We start from the raw sequence: 18,817 nt of genomic DNA, 5'->3' as shown, positions 1-18,817 counted from the left end.
AAGAGAAAAAGAAAAAGAAAGAAAGAAAGAAAGAAAGAAAGAATTGTAAAATAATGTTAAGAGGAGAATGTAATGCATGCATCGAATTTAATAAACTGCAATATATTAATGTTTTCTGCCGAGTTTCAGGCGATGCGGAACTAGGGGATGGTAGTGTTCTATTCTATTCTATCCTATGCTATTCTATTTTTTGTTAGTCTGAGGATCGCAATCACCGGGCGAGTTGGCCGTGTGGTTAGGGGCGTGCAGCTGTGAGCTTGTATCCGTGAGATAGTGGGTTCGAATCCCACTGTCGGCAGCCCTGAAGATGGTTTTCCGTGGTTTCCCATTTTCACACCAGGCAAATACTGAGGCTGTACCCAAATTAAGGCCACGTCCACTTCCTTCCCATTCTTAGGTATTTCCTGTCCCATCGTCGCCACAAGACCTATATGTGTCGGGGCGACCCTAAAGCAAGTAGCAGAATTGTATTCGAAACAATGAACCAATTTCTTCCCTAAATGTCGTGAGGAATTTTGTCCGAGGGGAAAATCATGAATGTCATTACAGAAAGGTGATATATTTTCAACTTGCCATTTACTATTTATTTGCACTTGTACGCTGTAGTAGGGCACCAGCTGCCCGCAATGTCTCACCCATCCCAGGAACACCGGCCGCCGTACATCAGCTCAGGCAGTCTCAGCACGATTTAATATAGATAAATGTCTCCAGTTTGCTGCCACATACGCTCTACGGAGGATAATATATTATTTTTGTTGTTTCTCTGTGCATATATACTCTCTGCTCTTCTTCTCATCATATATGCATGAACATATCGCAAGGTCTTATGAAGGAGCTGGAAATTGCACGAGTAATACCACCTGAGCTATTGCACTTGCCCTTGACCTCATATTTTACAACTCGCAAACCTAGTTCTCATAGGATTTGACAATAGCCATTTCGTTACTGCCGGGGTCATTCCGGTAGATTTAAACAGACCTTTAGTGGTTTTACAACATACCGAGGGAACTGGCCGTACGGTTAGGGTCGCACAGCTAAGAGCTTGCATCCAGGAGATAGCGGGTTCGAAACGCTCTGTCGGTAGGCCTGAAGAAGTTTCTCCATGTTTTCCCATTTTCAGACCAGGAAAATGCAAGTTCTGTGCCTTAATTTAAGCCAATGCTGCTTCTTTTCCAATTCCATTGTCGTCAAAAGACCTTGCTTGATGTTTAAAGGGACCTAACATCTAGGTCATCGGCCCAACATAAGATCTCCCTGTGTCGGTGTGACAACGATAAAAAATTTAACTGGTTTTTTAATACCGTTATCTTAACTGGCGGCTACCCAACCAAGGAGGAAAATGTATTGTGTTTATCTCGCCGAGAAGAGCGGTATTGCTACTATGGCCCTAAAGTTCACAGAGTCTGCGATATAATAATAATAATAATAATAATAATAATAATAATAATAATAATAATAATAATAATAATAATAATTGTACCGGGCGGTACACCTCCACGCCGCTAATTCAAAATGTGCGCCAGTTGAAACTCCTCTGCTGGAGGAAGTCTGAACTTTATTGACGGTATTTTTCTACTTTCTCAGAAGATGTCACTACCTGGAAATTTTGGAGTTTTAGAACTGTGTCATTTTTGATGTGTTTTTGTTTTGCTTGAAGTAAGAAGTGTGAACTTTCTATTCTAGAGGACACTACTGAAGATCGACAATAGTACACCCTGGTGGGAAGTGAAAGAACTGTTTTTTTTGGAGAAAATGTAATTTCAAAAGTTTGTTCTTTGCTAAATTTCTTTCAGTCATTAGTTAAGTTGGCAATATTAACCCTTTCTTTCCCCTTGTTTTAAATCTAGCCAATCCCGAATTTCTTAACTTAATTTTCCACCAATAATGTGTTTCTTCTTCATCTTGTGTAGGGGTTTCTCTTTTTTTCTCCAATAAAGTGATTGTGGGCGGGTGTTCTCATTCCCCTAACGCCTAGAACCTTCCGCGAGAGTATATAAACTGCTGATTTTTGGGTCTCTGCGCCACTTCTGTTCCATCTTTCAGTGTGTAAAGTACATAGCAGGGGGCGGGAAGCGCCTCTTTCTTCGGCGACAGTCAACAACCAGGTAATGGCCGATTAATTACTTCTTTTCTTGCTTGCTCAGCAGTTTAACTCTCGGGGCGGGTCAGAAGTTTTTCCATTATGTAACCTTCCTTAAAATGTAAAGAAACTTGTATCTATTCCATCTTTTAAACTGCATATCGGGATAGAGAGTGCTTAACCCTCTCGAGCTCCCAATCATTTTGTTTTGAGGTGAACTTATTTTTTTCTTAACCTATTCTTCGTTAATGTAATGTAAATTGGTCTTCTCTAATTCACCTCTGTAGTATGGGATTAGCCCTTGCTTTAACGGCCTAGCGCCAAGTAGGTTTTAAATAAAGTGTATTAGGAGTGCGGAGAGCCTCCTTTCAAGTTGGTATTTTAGAGGCCATGTAATTTTCCTTTTTTAATTAATAGGCCTCAGTAGATTGGGTATTTTACCCCTGTGTTTATGTCCGTTGAGGACAGTTTGAAGGTGGAGTTTGGTGTGGCCTGGGAGAGGCTTACAGTTGAGAGCGAGTGGCTCTCTCTTTTTTTTTTTTTTTTTTTTTCGAAAACTGAGTGTTGTATGCCTCGAGGAGGCTTTACTGTGTAATTTGGAGCAAGTGCTCCAGGGTTTGATTGGGGTCTTCTGCCCCGTTGTTGAAATTTGTATATCGTAAAGTTGGGCTAGTTGCTCAAGAATTGTGTTTTCAGGGCTCGAAGCCCAAATCCTGTAAATACTGTAATTGTACCTTGTGGTCTTGCTACTCCGTACCTGCCATTCTTGTTATTTCTGAATTTTGGAAAGAAAATATAACCTTGTTAAATTTTACATTAACTTTGATTCCGTAGTTTGAGACCCGTTCACGCCCGCACCTTCTTTCACCTCCACCTACCACTAAAACTCGGTAATAATAATAATAATAATAATAATAATAATAATAATAATAATAATAATAATAATAATAATAATAATAATAATAATAATGTTATCGAAACAGACTTTCAACCTATTAGGTCGTGTTACGTACATTTAGTACGTGTTGAAGAGATGTTAAGTACAGAACAAAAATGGCCAACCAGACACCAGTGGTATCCGAACCCACAACCTCCCGATTTCGCTTCGGTTGCTCTACCAGTTGAGCTATGGTGGCCTAGGCCAGCTTTGTTCTGTTGGAAAGGATCTAAGCTACAGGTCTGGCACTACTGCCATCACACTGTAGAGTGCGCTAAAGTTGCCCGTTGAGGGACAAGTCAATGAATATTGACCAACGCCAAACAGCTGTTTTTCTTCCTACACAGTACTCAAATATGGCTGGGCATGAGCATGACTTGCCCACAGATAAGAATATCGATTTCGGTGGAAATTAAATCTCATAATATTACCGACACAATCCAGCTCCATGGATAAATGGTTAGCGTGCTGGCCTTTGGTCACAAGGGTCCCGGGTTCGATTCCCGACAGGGTTCGGAATTTTAACCATCATTGGTTAATTTCTCTGGCACGGGGACTGGGTGTGTGTTGTCTTCATCATCATTTCATGCTCATCACGACGCGCAGGTCGCCTACGGGAGTCAGATCGAAAAACCTGCATCTGGCGAGCCGAACATGTCCTCGGACACTGCCGGCACTAAAAGCCATACGCCATTTCTTTTCATCGACACTAAAGCGATACGCACCGTACGGGGAAGTGTAGCTTTGATTATAGCGTTGTTACGGTGAGTGTAATCTACTCGTAAATAGCTTCGACGAAGGGAAGATGAAACAATAGTAATGTGCAACCGAATGTGTTGTACGGGCTTTATATATGTAGCTCGCATTCTGGAGATAGCAGTTTCCCAATTTTTATACCAGGCAAATATTAAGGCTGTTATTATGGCCACGGCTCATCTTCCCCAGTCCTCTTCTTTAAACAATAATGACCACCATCACCACCACTTGCCTTTTCCTATCGCATAGTTGCCGTAAACGTATCTGAATTACCGCGACGATTATATATAAAAACCACATACAACCTACTTTTTAGTTTTCACTATTATGTATGTTATAAAGCCCTCTTGACGATTGGGGCAAGTAATTCTGACATGTATGTAGTCAAAGTGTCATATAACTTCATGGAAATCACCCCATGCATAATAAAATATATCGGTTGCAAAGAATTGTATTCAAGTTGACATTTACCGTATTATCCCTTTGTCAGTCTCAAGGAACAAGCGAAATCGTATTTTAAGCTCTACCTCCTCGTACAATTCAAATGAATTGCTGCGGTTCCGCAGCGAGCGACCCACAGAGAGGCCGTCGGACTAACCTTTCTTCCCGGAATCGTCTCAACATGATAATACAAATTACATGTTTCATGGTATATAAACTCTGATTGTGATTTACTCTTCTCATTTGAGGTTAAACAGTGGTCTCGGGAGTGTTTAAACATGACCGTTTGAACATCGGTTTTAGACAGTGCCTAAATGATAAATATTGTATCTGCAATGCAGCAGTCATACTTAGGCATTGTTTAACCGTAGACATCGTCTGAACACCCATCATTTTCAGATATTGAAAGACGTTCCTGGAGACATTTGAGTGGAAATTTTACAAATAGGACTTCCTGGTCACAAAGGTACTTTTTTAAAGAGTGTTATTGCCTCTTCGTCGTCTTAAGCCTCAAGAAGCACGACTCACACGTATTGATGAGATATAGACCGAAGACTAGTTAGATCCCCAACCGTTCGACTGTCAGCTATCGCAGATAGCCTAAACATCAATTAAGAGGCGTACTAGAGAATGAGGATTGAGGTAGCTTCCCACTGCTTTCCTCACTGAGCCAGAAGGTACTCTTATATATCATTCTACGAAGCCCAAAGAGACACACGCATTAAACCAATCCTGCAAGTAACACTTTCACACAGTTTGTTAGAGGGACTGGTTACATAAGAAATTCCAGTACTAGCATCGCTCATAGTTTCCATATCCCCGAATCCCATGGTGCAACAGTTCGAAGAGCCATGGCCTTGCCAAGCGACTGCTGCTCGGGAGATACTGGGTTCGAAACGTACTGTCGGTTTACGTTTCCCAAATGCTGAGGCTGTACCTTAACTATGCCACGGCTACTTCCTTACCACTTCTAGCCCACATCGTCGCTATAACACCCATCTATTGGTGCGACGTATAGCAACTTGTAAAATTAAACAAAAAAGAAAAAAAATAGTAATCAGGTATATTGAGTGGACCAAGAACCAGCCCTCAGATTCAGATGATGATGATGTTTGTTGTTTAAAGGGGCCTAACATCGAGGTCATCGGCCCCTAATGGTACGAAATGAGACGAAATGAAATGACAACATAAAATTCCAAAATCCTCCACTGACCAGAATTCAAAGCATGAGGACGAAGAATGAATGGATGGAGATGAATTTAAAACGATCAGTGGATCTGACCCACAGTGCCTCACTTGCACAGAAGCTGGCACAAAACAATAGTATTACTGACCAATGGACTGCTTCTATAGCATGATGCGGAATCGATTATATGTATAGGCGAAACGGGTCCAAAATCCAGGTCATCAGCCCCTCATAATGGTATTTATCGCTAGGAAAGTAGAACCATGCTATGTGCACTGTTGCGGTACTAATCAAAAGTAGCGGAGACTCGCGGTATTACACACATTATGGTACTATTCACAGGTAGTGTAATGCGCACATGTAACACAGACCTATAATGTCTTGCACACTGCGGCGCTACATCCAGGCAAACAAACCTATAACGGCAACGCAAACCTAAGGCGTTCCTCACGTAAGTGGACTAACCACAGGGACTCGTACTATCCCGTGGAAATACTCACATAGTGGGAACGGAGCATAGGTAAGGCGGAACCATGGTGTCGCTCATCCCATGGTGTTGCTCATATAGGGGTACGGATCACAGGTACTGTAGAACCCTCCTCCTGATTCACACACTGTCGCTACTTATCAGAAACCTATTGCGTACCTAACATAGTGGTACTACGCGCAAGTTAATGCGATCCATGGTGTTCCCTGCGTGATGGTACTAATTACAAGTAGTCTCATGGTTCTAATTGGATCATCCTTTGGTCGCCCCTTTTAGTCGCCTCTTACGACAGGCAGGTGATACCGTGGGTGTATTCTTCATCTGTGTCCACCACCCACAGGAGATTGTGTATTTGGTCCGCGAGAGGTATTTTATTTCCGTCAAATCCGCCGGCAAGCCGGTTAGGACCCCCCTATCCGCCACCTGGGACGCGCCACGTGGGAGTATCACCTCTCCCCCTGCTATGCCTGCTTAGTAGGTTCGTGGCCTCAGATTCAGGTAATAAACTTTGACCTTGTCGGAAATCGAACTCAGGACCTTCGGGTAAGAAGCTGGTAAGCAAAGTAGTTGTCAAAGAATGCGACAAGTTGATGAAAGTAACTACTTTTTTTTTTTTTTTAGAATTTGTTTTACGTCGCACCGACACAGAGAGGTCTTACGGCGACGATGGAAGACGAAAGGGCAAGGAGTGAGAAGGAAGCGGCCGTGGCCTTAATTAAGGTACAGCCCCAGCATTTGCCATGTATGAAAATGGGAAACCACGGAAAACCATCTTCAGGGCTACCGACAGTGGGGTTCGAACTCACTATCTCCCGGATGCAAGCTCATAGCTGCGCGCTCCTAACCGCACGGCGAACTCGCCCGGTAAGTAACGAGTTTGTTGTTGTCTTTACTGCAATATATACTGAACTATGACTTGCCAGGAATGGAACTAAACTTATGACTTAATTATTCACACAAAACTATCAGTCGCAAGAAAAGTATCCGAACACGTTGCTCATACGTATTCTTCTTTTTTGTTTCTTTAGATTATTCTTTCTGTCTCAATCCGTTTATCCTCCACGGTTGGTTTTTCCCTCGGACACAGCGAGGAATCTGACCTGCACCGCCTCAAGGGCAGTGTCTTGGAGCGTGAGACCTTGAGTCTGGGTATACAACTGGAGAGGAAGACCAGTACCTCGCCTAGAGGCCTCACCTGCTATGCTGAACAGGGGCCTTGTGGAGGGGGGAGGAGATTGGAAGAGTTAGACAAGGAAGAGAGCAGGAATCAGCCGTGGCCTTAAGTTACGTACCATCCCGGCATTTGCGAGGAGGAGAAGTGGGAAACCACAGAAAACCACTTCGAGGATAGCTGAGGTAGGAATCGAACACCCTTCTACTCAGTTGACCTCCGGAGGCTGGGTTGACCCCGTTCCAGCTCTCGCACCACATTCCAAATTTCGTGGCAGAGCCGGGAATCGAACCCGGGCCTCCGGAGGGTGGCAGCTAATCACACTAACCAGTACACATATAGGTGAACTTCATTAGATTATAAAAGTTATAGTTGCTATCTGCACCACGCATTATCATTCTCATCACTAAAAGTTGTACCGGGCGAATTGGCCGTGCGTGTAGAGGCGCGCGGCTGTGAGCTTGCCTCCGGGAGATAGTAGGTTCGAATCCCACTATCGGCAGCCCTGAAAATGGTTTTCCGTGGTTTCCCATTTTCACACCAGGCAAATGCTGGGGCTGTACCTTAATTAAGACCACGGCCGCTTCCTTCCAACTCCTAGGCCTTTCCTATCCCATCGTCGCCATAAGACCTATCTGTGTCGGTGCGACGTAAAGCCCATGGCAAAAAAAAAGTTGTCAACCACGACTATAGACAGTTTGAAACAATAATATGGTCGTCATCATCAGTACAGTCATCATCCATTGTCACTCTCATAATTTGGGAATATTAAATATAATTTTAGGCTCCTTGAAACATCGATAATCATGATTATTATCACCATTGTCATTTAAGAAAAGGCTAAGAACACAACAGATAGGGAATCTGCCACCTGCGCGAATGCCCTGAATGTAGATCAGGATTGATTGATTGATTGATTGATTGATTGATTGATTGATTGATTGATTGATTGATTGATTGATTGATTGATTGATTGATACATCTAAGTATTTTTCCTTGTCCTTCTGTTGTTTGAACTACAGGCCAACCAGAATTCGTTCAAAATATTATTCGAACAATTAGTGTATAGTCGAATAACGTTAGATAGAAGGTAGAGAAGAGCGGAGTTAAAGTAAAGATCTATTTCGCAAAGCTAAAAGTTCTCGCTCGTTGTCTATTAACGCTTTCAAGTTTACATTTCCGCATAATTGGGTGCTCTGAGGAGTAATGACGTAACTTTTACTGAACTTCGCGTAGGCTATTCAGGAACTTTGGGAAGCGCGTTTTAACTCTTTGAGAACAATTAAACCAAGAGGCGAATCTTTGATTCACACGCTTGCTGCGGCTTTCAACAGAATTAATTCAGTGAAAAATATAATTATTTTAGCCCGAAACTGATCTAGATTCGTTTTCCAAACACGAGAGTACAGACTTCTGCTTGTGTCAGCTCACATTTTACGGTGGTTGGGTCTCTTATTAAGATTACTAGGGGCTAACGAAACCATCCAATGTTTTGATATTGTACTAAGAATAGGAACATTCACAAGAGTCTACCATTGTGTCGTGAGGAAGGATTTTGTAGGACCAAAACAAACAATTTTTTTTATTATTTCCATCCTTCAGAGAACTTTCAGGATGAGGGAAATAACTATCTGTTATATTCTGGTCACGAAACAGACGCTAATGATGACAATAATGGACGATGCCAGTTGAAGTGAAATGAAAGGAAACTATCTGAGCTTTAACTGGATAATTGGAATAAAAAGTCATCAAACACTCTTCTAAGAATCCGTTTCACTCTTTGGGGAGGTCGATGGTGAGTAATGTAGTATTTACGAAGTGTCACTTTTGTACTTTCTGAGGCCAGACAGTTGCTGATGATGCTTGTTGTTTAAAGGGCCTAACATCTAGCTCATCGACTCCGAATGGTAAGAAATGTAATGTCAATTTAAAATTCCAAAAATTCATCCACTGACCAAAATTTAAAACTTGATGATGAAGAATGAATGGAGGAATATGAATGTAAAATAATCAGCGGATCCAACTCACAATATTCAAACTTTAAAATAATTCCAAAATCAATCCACTGACTACAATTCAAAAACAAGACAGTGAACAATGATTATGAACTTAAAGCTAACAGTGGATCCGACCAGCAATGCACCATCTTCCCAGAAACTAACTTAAAACAATCGCACATACTGAACAAGGGGCTGCTTCCAAAGCACAATCCTGAACCAGTGGTGCTTGTTGACTAAAGGGGTCCAAAGTCCAGGTCAACGGCTCCTCACTGTGGTACTTATCGCTAGTAAAGTAGAATCATGGTATGTCTCATGCAGTGTTACTATCACAAGTAACGTAGACTCACAGTGTTCCTCACATTGTGAAACTACTGACAGATAATGTACTACATACAGGTAAAGCAGGTGTTCCTTACATAGTGATACCAATCACAGGGACACGTACAATCCCGTGGTGTTCATAACATGGTGGGTACTAATCACAGGCAACGCCCAGGCCCGTGGTACTCCTCGAACCCATGATATCCACAACCAGATGCTGAAACACTCCAGCGATTATAGTTTTTTTTATCTGCTTGGGGTGTTCCAGCCGAACCTGGACTGAGGGGTGTCTCCGTCGTAGTGGCGGATACTGTATGCGGGTACTGTAAAACCACAGTGATCACCCCCCCCCCCCCACACACCCATGGTATTCGTCATATAATGGTACTAATCGCAAGAAGAGTCGACTCATGTTGTTCCTCGCGTGATGGTACTAATTGATGATGATGCTGATGCTTGTTGTTATAAGGGGCCTAACACCGAAGGTCATCGGCCCCGATGGTACTAATTAGAGGTAATCTAAAGGTAAGGGTGTATTCTGCCCAAAGGCATGTCCGAACTTCCGCAGAGGTGTGCCTCAGCTAGAGTTTACGTACGGTAGGGTGGCCAGTTTCTTTCCGCTCCACCATTCCCTTAACCCCCACCAACAGCGCGTGGCAACCCATCCAAATCTTGACCACGCCCAATGTTGCTTAACTTCAGATATCTCACGGGATCCGGTGTTTCAACACGGCTATGGCCGTTGACGAAGGTAGTCTCATGGGTCATAATTCAGCACCCCCTTGGTCGCCACTTTAAGTCGCCTTTGACAACAGACAGGGGACACATTCGGTGTATTTTTCATCTGCGTCCCCCACCCGCAGAGGGTTGTGTGATTGGTCTGCGAGAGCTATTTTATTTCGCTCAAGCCCGCCGGCAAGTCGGAGGCCAGATGCATCCCAAACGTATTCGTAAGAAATTTATCATTAAATGCAGTAGGACAAACTATCACAATATATTCTAGAATGGTGAGAAACATATACATTAGATGGCAAATATTACAATTATACTGTTAATTTAAAATCTTTGATCAAAGTCTCTGCAGCATTTGTGAGAAACCAATCGTATGGATATCACAGACGGCGTTTTGAACATTGATTCTTCTTCTTCTTCTTCCTCTTCTTAATTAATCTCTTTACTCTCCAGGGTTGGTTTTTCCCTCGGACTCAGCGAGGGATCCCACCTCTACCGACTCAAGGGCAGTGTCCTGGAGCGTGACACACTGGGTCGGGGGATAAAACTGGAGAGAATGAACAGAACCTCCCAGGCGGCCGCACCTTTTATGCTGAACAGGGTCCTTGTGGGGGGTGGTGGGAAGATTGGAAGGGACAGACAAGGAAAGGGGAAGAAAGCGGCCGTGGCCTTAAGTTAGGTACCATCCCGGCATTTTCCTGGAGGGGAAGTGGGGAACCACGGAAAACCACTTCAAGGTGGCTGAGGTGGGAATCGAACCCACGTCTACTCATTTGACCTCCCGAGGCTGAATGTACCCCGTTGCAGCCCTCGTACCAGTTTACAAATTTCGTGGCAGAGCCAGGAATCCAGCCCGGGACTCGGGGGGTGGCAGCTAATCACAATAACCACTACACCACAGAAGTGGACCGAACATCACTTCTACTTTTATTAAAACGTAATAGTTCATTGCCCATTACTCAATGGGAAACATGAGATGATGGATATCACTTAAGTTCTATGCAGATCAGATGGTGGCACAGGCAAATGCTAGTGTATATTTGCTGTCCCATTAGACGAACAATCCTTTTTCGAAAAGATTACTGGCTGGTTATTTTCAGCCGTATTATTATGGTTTTACACTGCAAGAACTCATTCTAACACAAACAAAACCGCCACTATTTCAATGAAGAGTATATTCTACATTCGTTCGACTGTTGGAGATATCGTGAATAGTGAACTGCCGCTAGTTGGTGAGAAGATTAATGCAACTACTGTGTGTAATTGCAGCGACTGGAACGAGCTCAACAGAAACTAAAAATTAGCGAGCCAAAGTTCGCATCCGTAGTGTAACGGTTAGCCTCTGTGGTGTAGTGGTTAGTGTGATTAGCTGCCACTCACGGAGGTCTGGCTTCGATTCCTGTCTCTACATCGAATTTGGAAACGTGATTCGAGGACTGGGACGGGGTCCACTCAGCCTCGGGGGGTCAAATGAGTAGAAGGAGTTCTATTCCAACCTCAGCCATCCTCGAAGTGGCTTTCCGTGGTTTCTCACTTCTCTTTCAGGCAAATGCCGGGATTGTACCTAACTAAAGGCCACGGCCGCTTCTTCCCTCTTCCTGGTCTATTCCTTCCAATCTTCCCATCACCCACAAGAACCTTGTTCATCATAGTAGATGAGGCCACCCGTGCGAGGTACCGGTCCTTCTCCGCCGTTGTATCACCGACCCAAAGTCTCACGACCCAGGACACTATGCTTGAGGCGGGATCCCTCGATGAGGTCGAGGGAAAAACCAACTCAGAACGGTAAACGGGTTAGGTAAGAAAGTGTAATGGTTAGCACGGGTTTGATACCCGGTAATGCCAGAAATTTAAGAATGTCTGGAAGGCTGGTATGTGGTTAAAATGGTACATGCAGATCACTTCCATAGGGGATGTGTATGCAAAGAGCTGCACCACCTCGGGAGTTTATTTACCGAGCGAAAAATTTTGAATCTCAAAAGCATCCTTCTGTTACGGAATAACGTAAAGCCACCCGGGATTACGCTCACACGTGACACCGTCATGCGCCTTGGTTGGTGAATATTAATGCATCCACAATATTTTCCTGGCATTTTACTTTTAATATTGTCGAATAGGCTTATAGGGTCAAAAGTCCGATATAATTGTCATTATCGATTTAGAACAATGAGCAGTACAAGAATCACTGCCTCATAATGTCGTGTGAGAAGCAGTATGTTACAACGCAGTGGCGTAAATGCGACATTTAGTTTTTTGTTTTCTTTGTTATTTGCTTTACGTCGCACCGACACACACAGGTCTTATTGCGGCGATAGGAAAGGGATAGGAGTGGGAAGGAAGTAGCCGTGGTCTTAATTAACGTACAGCCCCAGCATTTGCCTGGTGTGAAAATGCGAAACCACGGAAACCATCATCAGAGCTGCCGACAGTGGGTTACGAACCCTACTGAAATTGAACTCGTCTCACTTCAATGGGCATAACACGATTTTCTAACATGAATCTTGTTAAATACAGTATGACAACACAGCATGTTCGAGAATTACATGATTCCTTCCTTTGCCGAATTAATAAATGAGATAGGGGAGAGTAATGATAGTACAAGGTGGTGTAAATAATTATGTGTGTAAATAATTTATTTTAGAATTTTGTTTTACGTTGCACCGACACAGATAGGTCTTATGGCGACGATGGGATAGGCAAGGGCTAGGTAAGAGAAGTGGCCTTAATTAAGGTACAGCCCCAGCATTTACCTGGTGTGAAAATGGAAACCACGGGAAACCATCTTCAGGGCTGCCGAGAACGGGGCTCGAACCCACTATCTCCCGGATGCAAGCTTAGAGCTGCGCGCCTCTAACTGCAGGGTCAACTCGCCCGGTACTATATGTGTAAATAATTATGTTTTCAATATGCAGTGTTGCCAATGAAATGAAAATCCACAGCCTGTTTCCAGTCATTTGACCGGCTCAGGAATGGAATGAATGAAGCCCCCATCTAGCGGCGAGGATAGGTATTGTGCCCGCTGTCGAAGCCTGTCGCACTCCTCTGGGGCAATGATTAATGACTTTCAGATGAAATGAAATGATATTGGAGAGTGTTACGGGAATGAAAGGTGAAAGCGAAAACCGGAGTACCCGGAGAAAACCTATCCCGCCTCCGCTTTGTCCAGCACAAATGTCACGTGGAGTGACCGTGATTTGAACCACGGAACCCAGCAGTGAGAAGCCGACACGCTGCCGCCTGAGCCACGGAGGCTTCAATGTTGCCAATATGTTTGAAAAATAATTTTCATAGATATTCAGTTACTGATGATACAGAATAAAATTCGATCATACACTAGTGTCCAAAAGTTAAGCATAAGTTACGAGTAAGCAGGGCAACAGGAAATAGACCGCAAATCGCACGACATATGCACCTACCAACCATGCGTGTTCGCTCTGTATAGAAAAGGAGTGTCCTCTGCTTTGACTAGCTGCAAACCCGCAAGGTGAACACAGCCAGTGCCTGCGCCCCATATTCCCTCACTCGTGTTTGCCCTGTTGTAGTATGCGGAGTGTAGCCTCGTGGTGAACGTGACAACATAATGGCACAACGACGCCATTAGGACCCCTTTTTGCAGGGTAGAATTCTCGGCCGCCTGGAAGCAGGCCAGACACTGACCGAAGTCGCCGTTTCCTTGAATGTGCTACAAAGGGTCATTTCCAGGCTTTGGAGACGATTTCGAGACACAGGAGATATTAGTCGTAGTCCATTACCAGGTCGACCAAGGGTAACCACCCCACAGCAGGACCGATATCTGGCCTTAACCGCCCGACGAATTCGAAGTGCACCTGCAAGACAATTGTCGGCGGAGCTTGCAGCCGTCTCATGGATTGCCTTTCCGGGAAACTGTGTACCGGAGGGTCAGAACAGCAGGGCTGTTTGCTGGACGTCCCTCGGTGTGGGTCCCGGTCATTCCAGCACAGAGACGGGCCGTTTCCTGTGGAGCCGTCAACATCGAAACTGGACCATGGATGAATGGAGGCATGTGCTCTTCAAGAATGAATACCGCTTCAGTTTGCAGAACGATTCCCGTCCCACATTAATCTGGAGAGAACCGGGTAGCCTGATACGACCACAGGAACATTGTTGAAAGGGACCAGTATGTTGGTGGTGGTGTCATGATGTGCGGCGGCATCATATTGAATGGCCATACGGACCTGCACATCTTCATGGGTGGTCCGAGGAACACAGTTAATGCTTGGAGATACAGGGATGATGTACTGAGACCACATGCTCGACTTTTTAGAGGTGCGGTTGGTCCAGAGTTCCTCTTAATGCCAGACCGCACCGCGCTGCTCTGGTGGATGAATTTATGGCTGGGGAAGTCATTCATCGCATGGACTGGCCAGCGAGGTCTGCGGATCTGAATCCGATAGATCATTTCTGGGGTTCATTGGGGAGGCGAATTGTATCCCGTCAGCCTCCACCAAGAACCCTCCAAGACCTTCGCATTTCCCTTTCGGCGGAATAGGATCGACTGCAACAAGGGCTCTTTGACCACCTGATAGAGAGCATGCCACGTCGCTGCGTAGTATGTGTGGCTGTTAGGGGTAAACATGCACCCTATTAATAGCATATTTTGTTATGGAAGACACTGCCAAGTTGTGTTAGTTGTTGTCGAAGATATACCTTAAGCTATCAGAACCTGTCTGACACTGTTTATTTTCTTTTTCTTTTGGACAAGTTTTCTGACGGATGGTGTGTGAGTCAGCTTCCGTGTGTTCAGCAATCCGTCTGATATTCCTATCAGATGTGTGGCCTCGGTTAGTGATTATGGTTACATTTTTATCACACTAGTGCAGATTGACGAAATTTCTGGATATTGCTACAATTTCAATGTATAAATATTTGTGTGCGCTGGAATGTAGTTTTACCAAGAAGCTCGCTCATTTGTAATGATTCTAATTTTACAGAACACGCTACTCACTTTCATAGTTCAGTGTATGAACAGAAGGTTTTTGTCCGCAGGTCCGACTTCAGTTACGAATTTGTGATGAATTTCATGTTGATGCGAGGAACCATAGAATTCACTGGTCTTCGGGTAACAAACATGAGAAGTACGTAAATATTTCTCGTCCACGTTAGAAATAGTTTTCTGCTTCAACTTCAGACACATCTCAATATGGTGCGTAATTGATATAAATTTTAATTATTGCGTTACAGAGTGTTTGAATAAAGTTTTGGAATGAGTTCACTTTCAAATCTGAACAACTAATACTAATGGTTTCACGTTTGTCAGGATTTTTTCGACTGAATACGGTAGTTTTATGCTCAGTCGTGACCTGTGATCACGGTGTCCCAACTTCCTTACTAGAATGAACAATAACGAAAACAAATATATATTACGAAATTACTTTCAGTTCCTTCTTTCATTTCAGCAAGAATCAATTGTGAAAAGCATCGAGCCATAAGTCATTAAAACCAAATTTTAAGTAGTAATCATGCAAAGGAAAATGCGATGATTGTTGCATATGTAACCGTGCAAAACTTGATAAATGCCAGGAACTTTCCTTAGCAAAGAGCCAGAATACACTTGAGTATAATCCTCGATGTTATGACTTGTCGATCTGGTTAGTTTCATGTTTGTAGTAAAAACGAATATTTCGTCATCATAAGACAAACCTACACAAAAGTAGCTGAATCTTCGGATTTGGTTTGACGTGGTGGTTCCGTCTATCCCTACGTTACCTGAATTTTGTATGAATCAAGCGGCCACAGAATGCGGGAGGTGGAATATTTCCTTGCATTCTTAACGCCTGCACCCCCCCCTCCCCTAAGCCGGCAAACAATCAGGAGGATAACGCATCACTCCACCTCCGCATTCTGTCAGCTGAATTTTAAAGAAGATTAAAATTTTTGGTCGAAACCACAGACCAAGATTGAAGTGCCAAGGCTTATAACGTCATAGAGCAAAATATACATGCTACACGAACAGAATTAAAAATATATATTTATGTACGTTGGTTTAAGGATTTATATAACAGGCATTCGAATGCTTAAGAGTCTAAGTAGCCGCTAATTACTCATCTATTAGTTAATGTTATTCATCGTGAAAACGTGATGCCTCAGCTTTCATTGTCATTTATGTTCAGAAAAGATGAACTAAGATAAAGAAAGTGCTTGTCATGCTTTTCTAGGTGAAATAAATTTCATTTTGGATCCGAATTTACTATTATGTTATGCTAGTATGTGCCCGCGGCTTTGCCCCCCGCGTTTATTATTTCAACTGTTAGATGTTTATAAACTATATATTCAAAAGCAAATTAAAACATTATATTTATTAACTCACATCGTTTGGACGTAAATTGAATGAAATACACTATTTTATTTTTATTATATGGTTATTTTCAATCCTTGAGATACCGGGTCGATGGATGGTACAAATAATATTAAAATTATGTAAAAAACCATGTTATATAATACAAAATATATTGTTTCCTTATAGAGCTTCGGAATAAGCTATATTAATGTCCTTCCATTTGGAGGTAAGATATATACTGTATTGTGTTTGCCTTTCGAACTCTTGAACAAACCACGTACAGTTGACAATGGCAAGAGCACCGTTTTCGAAGATGGAGTCCTCGTGCCTTGTTGATGCACATAGCGATACTCAAACAAACGCGGGGACTGCAGTCATCCAAACTGAATCGATATACCCGAAGGAATTATGTGAATCCGAGAGTAGTATAAGTTACGGGTTCTGGAACCACCTCCACCTTCGGCTCTCGGGAGAGGCCTCCACCGCCACCGCGCCGCACGCTCTCGGGAGAGGCCTCCGCCGCATTGACTGCGCTGGCTAAGAGAGCGAGCCTAACCTCACACCACCATTTTGGAGGGGCTTAACTTAACTTTTAATGCGTAAGAGAGCTAGCCTAACCTCATGGGGCTAACCTCAGTTTTACGGTCAGATGCCCTTCCTGACGCTAACTTCACATCCGCCATCCTGGAGGGGTTTAACCTAACTTCTACGCGTAAGAGAGCTAGCCTAACCTCATGGAAGGGCCTAACCTCAGTTTTACGGCTGGATTCCCTACCCGACACAAATTGCACAAGCTGGTGGCTATACACGGCTCGTTATGAGACGCCTTACGGGTGCTTGCGCAAGATGGCGGCTACAGGATGGCGACTCTACATAGCATGTTATGAGACCGTCTAGTGGTGCTCGCACAAGATGGCTGCTGCTCTTATGAGACGCCCTAGGGGAGTTCGCGCAAGATGGTGGCTATGCATGGGCTCTTAAGAAGAAACTAGCTTAGAGGTTACTGCACAAGATGGCGGCTGCTGTTATGCATGCATAAGATTATGCGAAATTCCACGTGCTTTTTTGACAGCTGCCTTCTCTAGTCAACAAAGCATCGTGCTGCCATCTTTACCTACTACTTTTGAAATGTGGTGGCGGCAATTTCTACATACTTTTTTTTGACAAGCTGTCATCCTTAAACAACAAAGCATCATGCTGCCATCTATAGCTATTACCTTTGATGATGATGATGATGCTTGTTGTTTAAAGGAGCCTAACATCGAGGTCATCGGCCCCTAATGGTACGAAATGAAACGACAAAGTAAAAGTTCAAAATTATCCACTGACCAAAATAAAAAATGCCATGAAGAATGAATGAACGAATGAATGAATGATCATGAATTTAAAACAATCAGTGGATCCGACTAAAAAAACTATCATAGTTAATAGTATTACTGACCAAGGGACCACTTCCAAGGCAAATCGAGGATGCTTGGTGTCTAAATGGGTCCAAAATACAAGACAAAGGCCCCTCAGAATGGTACTTATCGCTAGTAATGTAGAACCATGGTATCTGTCCTGTTGCGGTACTAATCAATGGTAGCAGAGACTTGCGGTATTCCACACATTATTGTACTACTCAAAGCTTATGAAATTCGACATTAATACAGACCTATGTTTTTCTCACTCTGCGGCGCCATTCACAGGCAACGCAAACCTATGATGTTCATCACATAAGAGTACTAACCACAGGGACCTCTCCCTATCCCGTGGTATTCCTCATATAGTGGGTACTAATCACAGGTACTGCAAAAGCCGACCGCGTGGTGCTCCTGTGTGCTACTAATCACAAACCTATTTCGTACCAAATATAGTGGTACTACGCACAAGTAAAAGCGACCCTTGGTGTTCCCCGCGTGGTGGTACTAATCACATGTAGTTGCATGGTTCGAATACAACCATCCCTTGGTCGCCCCTTTTAGTCGGCTCTCACGACAGGCAGGGGATACCGTGGGTGTATTATTCGTCTGCCTCCCCCACCCACAGGGGGTGTGTGTTTGGTCCGCGAGAGGTATTTTATTTCCCTCAAGTCCGCCGGCAAGCCGGTTAGGACCCCCCTATCCGCCACCTGGGACGCGCCACGTGGGAGTATCACCTCTCCCCCTGCTACGCCTGCGTAGCAGGTTCGTGGAGCTATTACCTTTGAAATGTTGTGGCGGCAATTTCTACATGCTTTACAAAGTCACGTGCTTTTGACAGCTACCATCTTTAATCAACAGAGCACCGTGCTGCCATCTTTAGCTACTACCTTTGAAAGGTGGTGGTGGGCAATTTCCACGTGATTTTTCGACAGCTGTCATCCGCCATCCTGAAACAACAACGCATCGTGCTGCCATCCTTACAGCACTAAACTTTATGGTTGCTAC

The sequence above is a fragment of the Anabrus simplex genome, chromosome 4 (genome assembly GCF_040414725.1).
Source record: "Anabrus simplex isolate iqAnaSimp1 chromosome 4, ASM4041472v1, whole genome shotgun sequence".
Taxonomy (NCBI): domain Eukaryota; kingdom Metazoa; phylum Arthropoda; class Insecta; order Orthoptera; family Tettigoniidae; genus Anabrus; species Anabrus simplex.
Note: the sequence above shows the minus strand (reverse complement) of the source record.